The following is a 9,034-nucleotide window of genomic DNA, read 5'->3' on the forward strand; positions in this document are numbered from 1 at the left end:
TTCACGATGGGAATGTATTCGGCCCCCTTACCGGGCCTTGGGGTGCTGCTTTCCCGCTTGTGGAACCGAGTTGGGGTCGTCAAATGGCCTGGTGCATTGTTTGAAACATTGGTTAATGAGTTGTCAAGGTCGGAAATCATAGAACATAAGAGCAGCTCATAAACTGAAATTTTGAACATCGACAACTGGTTAACCAAGAGTCAGAGCGACAAATGATTAACCAAGGAGGCAACTCATTAACTGAATTTCGAACATCGACAACTGGTTAACCAAGAGTCAGAGCGACAAATGATTAACCAAGGAGGCAACTCATTAACTGAATTTCGAACATCGACAACTGGGTAACCAAAAGACACAGGGACAAATGAGTAACCAAAGGGCCAACTCATTAACTGAAATTTCAAAGAGGCAACTCATTAACTGAAATTTTGAACATCGACAACTGGTTAACCAAAAGCCAGAGCGACAAATGAATAACCAAGGAGGCAACTCATTAACTGAATTTCGAACATCGACAACTGGTTAACCAAAAGACACAGGGACAAATGAGTAACCAAAGGGCCAACTCATTAACTGAAATTTCAAAGAGGCAACTCATTAACTGTAATTTTGAACATCGACAACTGGTTAACCAAAAGCCAGAGCGACAAATGATAAACCAAGGAGGCAACTCATTAACTGAATTTCGAACATCGACAACTGGTTAACCAAAAGACACAGGGACAAATGAGTAACCAAAGGGCCAACTCAGTAACTGAAATTACAAAGAGGCAACTCATTAACTGAAATATTGAACATCGACAACTGGATAACCAAAAGCCAGAGCGACAAATGATTAACCAAGGAGGCAACTCATTAACTGAATTTCGAACATCGACAACTGGTTAACCAAAAGACACAGGGACAAATGAGTAACCAAAGGGCCAACTCATTAACTGAAATTTCAAAGAGGCAACTCAGTAACTGTAATTTTGAACATCGACAACTGGTTAACCAAAAGCCAGAGCGACAAATGATTAACCAAGGAGGCAACTCATTAACTGAATTTCGAACATCGACAACTGGATAACCAAAAGACACAGGGACAAATGAGTAACCAAAGGGCCAACTCATTAACTGAAATTTCAAGGAGGCAACTCATTAACTGAATTTCGAACATCGACAACTGGTTAACCAAATGTCAGAGCGACAAATGATTAACCAAGGAGGCAACTCATTAACTGAATTTCGAACATCGACAACTGGTTAACCAAGAGTCAGAGCGACAAATGATTAACCAAGGAGGCAACTCATTAACTGAATTTCGAACATCGACAACTGGGTAACCAAAAGACACAGGGACAAATGAGTAACCAAAGGGCCAACTCATTAACTGAAATTTCAAAGAGGCTACTCATTAACTGAAATTTGAACATCGACAACTGGTTAACCAAATGTCAGAGCGACAAATGAGTAACCAAGCAGGCAACTGATTAACTGAAAACTTGTCATTCACATTTGGGACGGAATTCACGATGGGAATGTATTCGGCCCCCTTACCGGGCCTTGGGGTGCTGCTTTCCCGCTTGTGGAACCGAGTTGGGGTCGTCAAATGGCCTGGTGCATTGTTTGAAACATTGGTTAATGAGTTGTCAAGGTCGGAAATCATAGAACATAAGAGCAGCTCATAAACTGAAATTTTGAACATCGACAACTGGTTAACCAAAAGCCAGAGCGACAAATGATTAACCAAGGAGGCAACTCATTAACTGAATTTCGAACATCGACAACTGGGTAACCAAAAGACACAGGGACAAATGAGTAACCAAAGGGCCAACTCATTAACTGAAATTTCAAAGAGGCAACTCATTAACTGAAATTTTGAACATCGACAACTGGTTAACCAAAAGCCAGAGCGACAAATGATTAACCAAGGAGGCAACTCATTAACTGAATTTCGAACATCGACAACTGGTTAACCAAAAGACACAGGGACAAATGAGTAACCAAAGGGCCAACTCATTAACTGAAATTTCAAAGAGGCAACTCATTAACTGTAATTTTGAACATCGACAACTGGTTAACCAAAAGCCAGAGCGACAAATGATTAACCAAGGAGGCAACTCATTAACTGAATTTCGAACATCGACAACTGGATAACCAAAAGACACAGGGACAAATGAGTAACCAAAGGGCCAACTCATTAACTGAAATTTCAAAGAGGCAACTCATTAACTGAATTTCGAACATCGACAACTGGACAACCAAATGTCAGAGCGACAAATGAGTAACCAAGCAGGCAACTGATTAACTGAAAACTTGTCATTCACATTTGGGACGGAATTCAGGATGGGAATGTATTCGGCCCCCTTACCGGGGCTTGGGGTGCTGCTTTCCCGCTTGTGGAACCGAGTTGGGGTCGTCAAATGGCCTGGTGCATTGTTTGAAACACTGGTTAATGAGTTGTCAAGGTCGGAAATCATAGAACATAAGAGCAGCTCATTAACTGAAATTTTGAACATCGACAACTGGTTAACCAAAAGCCAGAGCGACAAATGATTAACCAAGGAGGCAACTCATTAACTGAATTTCGAACATCAACAACTGGTTAACCAAAAGACACAGGGACAAATGAGTAACCAAAGGGCCAACTTAGTAACTGAAATTTCAAAGAGGCAACTCATTAACTGAAATTTTGAACATCGACAACTGGTTAACCAAAAGCCAGAGCGACAAATGATTAACCAAGGAGGCAACTCATTAACTGAATTTCGAACATCGACAACTGGTTAACCAAAAGCCAGAGCGACAAATGATTAACCAAGGAGGCAACTCATTAACTGAATTTCGAACATCGACAAATGGATAACCAAAAGGCACAGGGACAAATGAGTAACCAAAGGGCCAACTCAGTAACTGAAATTTCAAAGAGGCAACTCATTAACTGAAATTTTGAACATCGACAACTGGTTAACCAAATGTCAGAGCGACAAATGAGTAACCAAGCAGGCAACTGATTAACTGAAAACTTGTCATTCACATTTGGGACGGAATTCACGATGGGAATGTATTCGGCCCCCTTACCGGGGCTTGGGGTGCTGCTTTCCCGCTTGTGGAACCGAGTTGGTGTCGTCAAATGGCCTGGTGCATTGTTTGAAACACTGGTTGATGAGTTGTCAAGGTCGGAAATCATAGAACATAAGAGCAGCTCATTAACTGAAATTTTGAACATCGACAACTGGTTAACCAAGAGTCAGAGCGACAAATGATTAACCAAGGAGGCAACTCAGTAACTGAATTTCGAACATCGACAACTGGTTAACCAAAAGACACAGGGCCAAATGAGTAACCAAAGGGCCAACTCATTAACTGGAATTTCAAAGAGGCAACTCATTAACTGAAATTTGAACATCGACAACTGGATAACCAAATGTCAGAGCGACAAATGATTAACCAAGGAGGCAACTCATTAACTGAAATTTTAAAATTGACAACTGGATAACCAAAAGTGGGAACTCATGCTTCGGACGGGCTTACATACGGCAGGCTGACGCCCGGCAGAGGCCCGGGCTTCGCCTCCCTTGCGTAAGCGACCGTCTCCGAATCGATTAAAGGCGTAAAATCGGAGTTCAGAGCGGGAAAAATTTTTCCCGAAAACGGCCGGAAAAAAAAAATGTCTCCTTTTCCGCCGAGCAGGGTGGCATTCGAACGGGCACGGGAAGCCGCGTCTAACGGTGTAAAAACGGCTTGGCTCCGACGCGGGAGTGCGGAGATATGGCCGTTCAAAGTTGTACTGGAAGTCCGGAAGGAGAAAAATTTGACTGCCTGTAGCCGAAAAAAGTTCCAGCGGTCGGTCACAAAAGTCAAATCCGTCCCGCTGATTTGACACTTGTCATTTCTGGCAGGGGGGATTGGCGGGGTACCTGGAGAATGGTAGGAGGTGGTTTTTCGAGACTTTATCTGTTTTCCAGATTACTGTCTAGGGCCTCCAGGTCTGCAGAGACCGACCCGGGCTGCCGTCCAACCGACTTTTAACCCTTTTTGGGTGGAAATTTATTTCCATTTTTAACCAATTTTCGGGTTTTTGGTCGGGCTTAAAAACGGCAGCCTGACGCCCGGCAGAGGCCGGGGCTTCGGCTCCCTTGCGTAAGGGACCGTATACGAAACGATTAAAGCCGAAAAATCCGAGTTCAGAGCGGGAATTTTTTTTCCCGAAATCGGCCGAAAAATAAAAAAATTCTCCTTTTCCGCCGAGCAGGGCGGCATTCGAACGGGCACGGGAAGCCGCGTCTAACGGTGTAAAAACGGCTTGGCTCCGACGCGGGAGTGCGGAGATATGGCCGTTCAAAGTTGTACTGGAAGTCCGGAAGGAGAAAAATTTGACTGCCTGTAGCCGAAAAAAGTTCCAGCGGTCGGTCACAAAAGTCAAATCCGTCCCGCTGATTTGACACTTGTCATTTCTGGCAGGGGGGATTGGCGGGGTACCTGGAGAATGGTAGGAGGTGGTTTCTCGAGACTTTGTCTGTTTTCCAGATTACTGTCTAGGGCCTCCAGGTCTGCAGAGACCGACCAGGGCTGCCGTCCAACCGACTTTTAACCCTTTTTGGGTGGAAATTTATTTCCATTTTTAACCAATTTTCGGGTTTTTGGTCGGGCTTAAAAAACGGCAGCCTGACGCCTGGCAGAGGCCGGGGCTTCGGCTCCCCTTGCGTAAGGGACCGTATTCGACCCGATTAAGCCCCGAAAATGGATCCAAATGTCGGCCGACCAAGTAAGCTTGCTGGGGAGAGAGACTAAGTGCCGGGCTGGGCACCTCATTAACCAGTGAAAAGTTTTGGCTGCTGGAGAGACTAAGTCCCAGCCTGGGCACATCATTAACCATAAATGAAAAAGGCGAGGCCGAGTCTGGTGCATGGCTAACTGATTAACCAAATTGGCAAGGCCCGGGCTGAAAGTGAATGAGCGACCCGTGGCCAGGGGGCTGGAATGCGGGAGAGAATCCAACCCCCAAAATATGGAAGTCCGATGAGAAAATATTCGGCCGCCTTTTGCGGGCCTCGGGTGTTGCTTCCCGGCCTGGGAAAGTGAGTTGCTCCCGGCAAATTGACATGTGCATTTTTTGATTTCGAGACATGATTAACCAAATCACGGAAGTCCGGTGAGAAAAGATTCGGCCGCTTCACGCCGGCCTCGGGTGATGCTTTCCGGCTTGGGAAAGTGAGTTGCTACCGCCAAATTGACATGTGTCATTTCTGGCAAGTGTCTCAGGACATAGTTTATGAGTTGCAGCTTGGGAAATCATTAACCTAGTCGGAAGTCCCGATGAAGAAAAAAAAAAGTGCCATTTGCGGCGATTTGGGTGCTCCTGGTCGGATAGAGGTGGCCGTTTGACCCGCTGATTTGACACTTGTCATTTCTGGCAGGGGGGGTTGGCGGGGTGCCCGGAGATTTTCGGGAACACGATTTTCAGAACAAAATTCACTCAGCGGGAGCACTTTGAAAATGCCCGAAAAGTGTTACTTTGCTAAAAGGCTCATTTTATCAATATAGAGACCTTTCAAAGAGTATTGGAAAGTCATATTAAAATGGTTTTGTGGCTTTTATGACTTAATGACAAAAAACTCTAAGTGTGAATCTGAAATCGTAGACAGACAGCAGAAACATATAAATAATTCCAGCGTCTAAGTTTCATTTGCTGTCTGTCACACAGGTGCCTCTGAACCGGTCAGGGCCTGTGACCCCACTGAGCTTGTGTTTTATGGCTTATGCACACGCAGTGTTTGCACCAAGTTCCCCTGTGTTGTGCGCTCAGTGGGCCCGTCCAAGACAGCAGAAACAAGACGTACATGCCAGCGTCTTTAAAGTTTCATTTGTTGTCTTGTCACACAGGTGCCTCTGAACGGGTCAGGGCCTGTGACCCCACTGAGTTGTTTACTGGGGCTAATGCACAAGCAGTGTTTTGTCAGATCCCACTGTGTTGTGCGCTCAGTGGGTCCGTCTAAAATGACAAGACAGCAGAAACATTCCAGCGAGTTCCATTTGTTGTCTTGTCACACAGGTGCCTCTGAACGGGTCAGGGCCTGTGAGCCCACTGAGTTGTTTACTGGGGCTAATGCACAAGCAGTGTTTTGTCAGATTCCACTGTGTTGTGCGCTCAGTGGGTCCGTCTAAAATGACAAGACAGCAGAAACATTCCAGCGAGTTTCATTTGTTGTCTTGTCACACAGGTGCCTCTGAACGGGTCAGGGCCTGTGACCCCACTGAGTTGTTTACTGGGGCTAACGCACAAGCAGTGTTTGTCAGAGAGTTCCACTGTGTTGTGCGCTCAGTGGGTCCGTCTAAAATGACAAGACAGCAGAAACATTCCAGCGAGTTCCATTTGTTGTCTTGTCACACAGGTGCCTCTGAGCGGGTCAGGGCCTGTGACCCCATTGAGCTTTGTGAGCAACGTATGCACACGCAGTGTTTGCAACGAGATTCCCCTGTGTCGTGCGCTCAGTGGGCCCGTACGACCGATTTGGTGACTCGCGTCCGTAGTGGGAGTCCCCGGGCCGGCCCAGTATAGAGAGAGGCTGGTGTTCAGGCTATTTCGGGGTTTCCTCTCGTTTCTGTCGCTGGTGACAAGACGGGCATGCACACGGCGAGTCAGAGAGAGAGGGTGTCGGCGCAGCTCCCGGTGTTTTCTTCTTTGGCCGCGCCCTTCTCTTTGTCCTTGAAACTCTTTCGCGTGAGTCCGAGACGTCCTGTGATTCTCAGTGGTCCTATTCAAGCAGCGGAGCGGGTGTCTGCCTCTTGTGCACGAAATCTTGTGTGCTCAGTGCGTCCCGTTCTGCTAGCTGAACACGCTATTTCTCTGGCAAATTTGAGCAAAGAAACGCGCACGCAGACAGACACACGCACGCGTGGTGTAGGTTGTTGTTGTGTGAGTGGTTTTTCTTGCCTTGACGGTTACCGGTTGCAAACACAATTAAGTTGAACCCGGCACCAACCTCTCTGTGATGGGGAGGCCATGTGCCCAGCAAGACAAAGCGATTGTTGGTGGTGGTGGTGGTGGTGGTGATGGTGGTGGTGGCTAATAAAGAAAGGTCGTATTTCGCTAGCTTTACCCCGAGCGTGTTCTCGCGACTTGGTTGGTCTTCCGTCCTGACGGTGGTTCCGCGCGCGTGCGCGAGCTCAGCCTGATGCAAAAACACCAAAAAACCCTTCTGTGCCTCACACAAAGTGGTGTGCTAATGGTCCGAGTTGTGTCGTTTGCATCGTATTGGACGGTCGGCCTGGTCGCGAGCCCGGCAAGGTGGGCTTTCGTTGTGTCGGCTTTTTTTGTACTGTTACACACGCACACACACCAGCAGGAGAGCTTCCCGGGGTTTGCTTCTTGCATCTGCCCGGAGCCATGGTCGGCCGCGTCCGGCGCCTCTTGCGCGGGCGAGAGGTTACATTCCAAACAAAAACTCGCCGAACTCGCACGAACAGGCAAAACAGTCGCACCGGTCCGGGATAGCAAACGAGTTTAGATCGGTCAGAGAGCCCGAGTTGGAGGAGTTGGGGTGGAATTTGAACGGTGCACCGAGAAGGTGATGTGTGTGTGTGCGCACGGCAGTTGGTTTCGGTCGGCTTGAGACAGGGACGGCCCTGGCACGCTTGGGTGGTTCTTCGTTCAGCATGGACTTTTGCGGTTCAATGACAGGCAGAGAAAAAAAGAGAAGATGGCGAGATGGGGAGGTGTCCTGGCTTGACTTTGATGCAACAAAAAGCCTGGCCCTCTTTGCTTTTCTAATTCTGCTGCCTACTGACGCCTCCGCCTCATGTCTTTGCTGTTCGTTGGCTTCCCCCTGTGTGACCTTGGCCTGCGGCCCTTCTTTCGACTTCCGTCTCTTCCAGTCTCGTGCATCATCTCTTATCTTGTGCCGAGCCTATCTCTCAACCTCTCTCTCTCTCTCACACGCAAGCTCTGCTGCTCCCCTCTTCTCGTCCGGATCGGACAACAATGGACTTTGCCACCGTCTTGCAAGCATTAACACCGCAGTCGAATTGAAGGGAGCTTCTGCGGGCTCGCGTGCTGCCTGGCGGCTCGTCGTCGGGACCTCGGCGAACGGCCACTGTGAGCTCTGCTGGGATTTGAACCGGTGATGCAGGCCCGGCTTTCTTTTCCCCCCGTAGTGCAACTTTGGTCGATCTAGTCACTCTCCCTTTACCGGTACAGGGTACCTAGACGCTTCTCCACTCTGGCTCCCGCGAGCTGTTTGGGGGGCGGCGGTTTAAAGACTCGAGTGTCTGTTTGTCGGTGTCGAGAGCTTGTTAGCAGCCAGCAGCAAGCAAGCAAGCAAGCAGCAGCAGCAGCAGCCAAGTTGAACGTTCGAGAGAATGTACCTGCCCGTCCACACGGATTTCTACCCCCCACAGTGGGGTGTTTTCACGCGGTCGGCTTGTACCCCACTCAGTTCGTTTTTCTGGCCTTGTTGTCTACTGTCATGTTTGTTTGTCTTGTCTGTCTGCCTGTCACTCTCTCTCTTCTCCCGGCAATCGGTGGCAGCAGAGACCCTGCCTCTGTTGGCCGTGGTGCGTGTCGGACGGTGGGCTCAGGCGTTTGACCCCGATGCGTGTCGCCTCGCGAGCGCCCTGACAACAAAATCTCGGTGAAACCCTTGTCATTTGATGATCGACTGATACACACCTCCGGGCCGTGCCAAGGATGGGGCTTCTACCAACCCTCTATGCGTGGGCATAGAGGGAGAGAAGCGTTGGGCGGTCCGGGCTTGGGACCCTCCGGGGAACAAAACACCAAGCCGAAAAAAACGCACAACTCTTAGCGGTGGATCACTCGGCTTGTGCGTCGATGAAGAACGCAGCTAGCTGCGAGAATTAATGTGAATTGCAGGACACATTGATCATCGACACTTTGAACGCACTTTGCGGCCCCGGGTTCGTCCCGGGGCTACGCCTGTCTGAGGGTCGCTTGACCATCAATCGCACTTGCCTTGCCATCGTGTGAGGTGAGAGCGCGGCTGGGGTGTCGCAGAGGCCTAGTCCTCTTTGTCCCCCTAAGTGCAGACCT

The 9,034-nt window shown here is 48.7% G+C and overlaps 1 non-coding gene across 1 annotated transcript; it reads left to right on the plus strand.

The window, feature by feature from the left end:
- Nucleotides 1-8,780: 8,780 nt before the first annotated feature.
- Nucleotides 8,781-8,934, plus strand: LOC147081182 (5.8S ribosomal RNA). Its single transcript, XR_015076797.1, has one exon. It is a non-coding gene; the product is annotated as a 5.8S ribosomal RNA (ribosomal RNA).
- The last annotated feature ends 100 nt before the right edge of the window (nt 8,935-9,034 follow it).

This window comes from Somniosus microcephalus, unplaced genomic scaffold (assembly GCF_052327205.1).
Source record: "Somniosus microcephalus isolate GS21.2 unplaced genomic scaffold, FLI_Smic_1.0 scaffold700, whole genome shotgun sequence".
Lineage (NCBI taxonomy): Eukaryota > Metazoa > Chordata > Chondrichthyes > Squaliformes > Somniosidae > Somniosus > Somniosus microcephalus.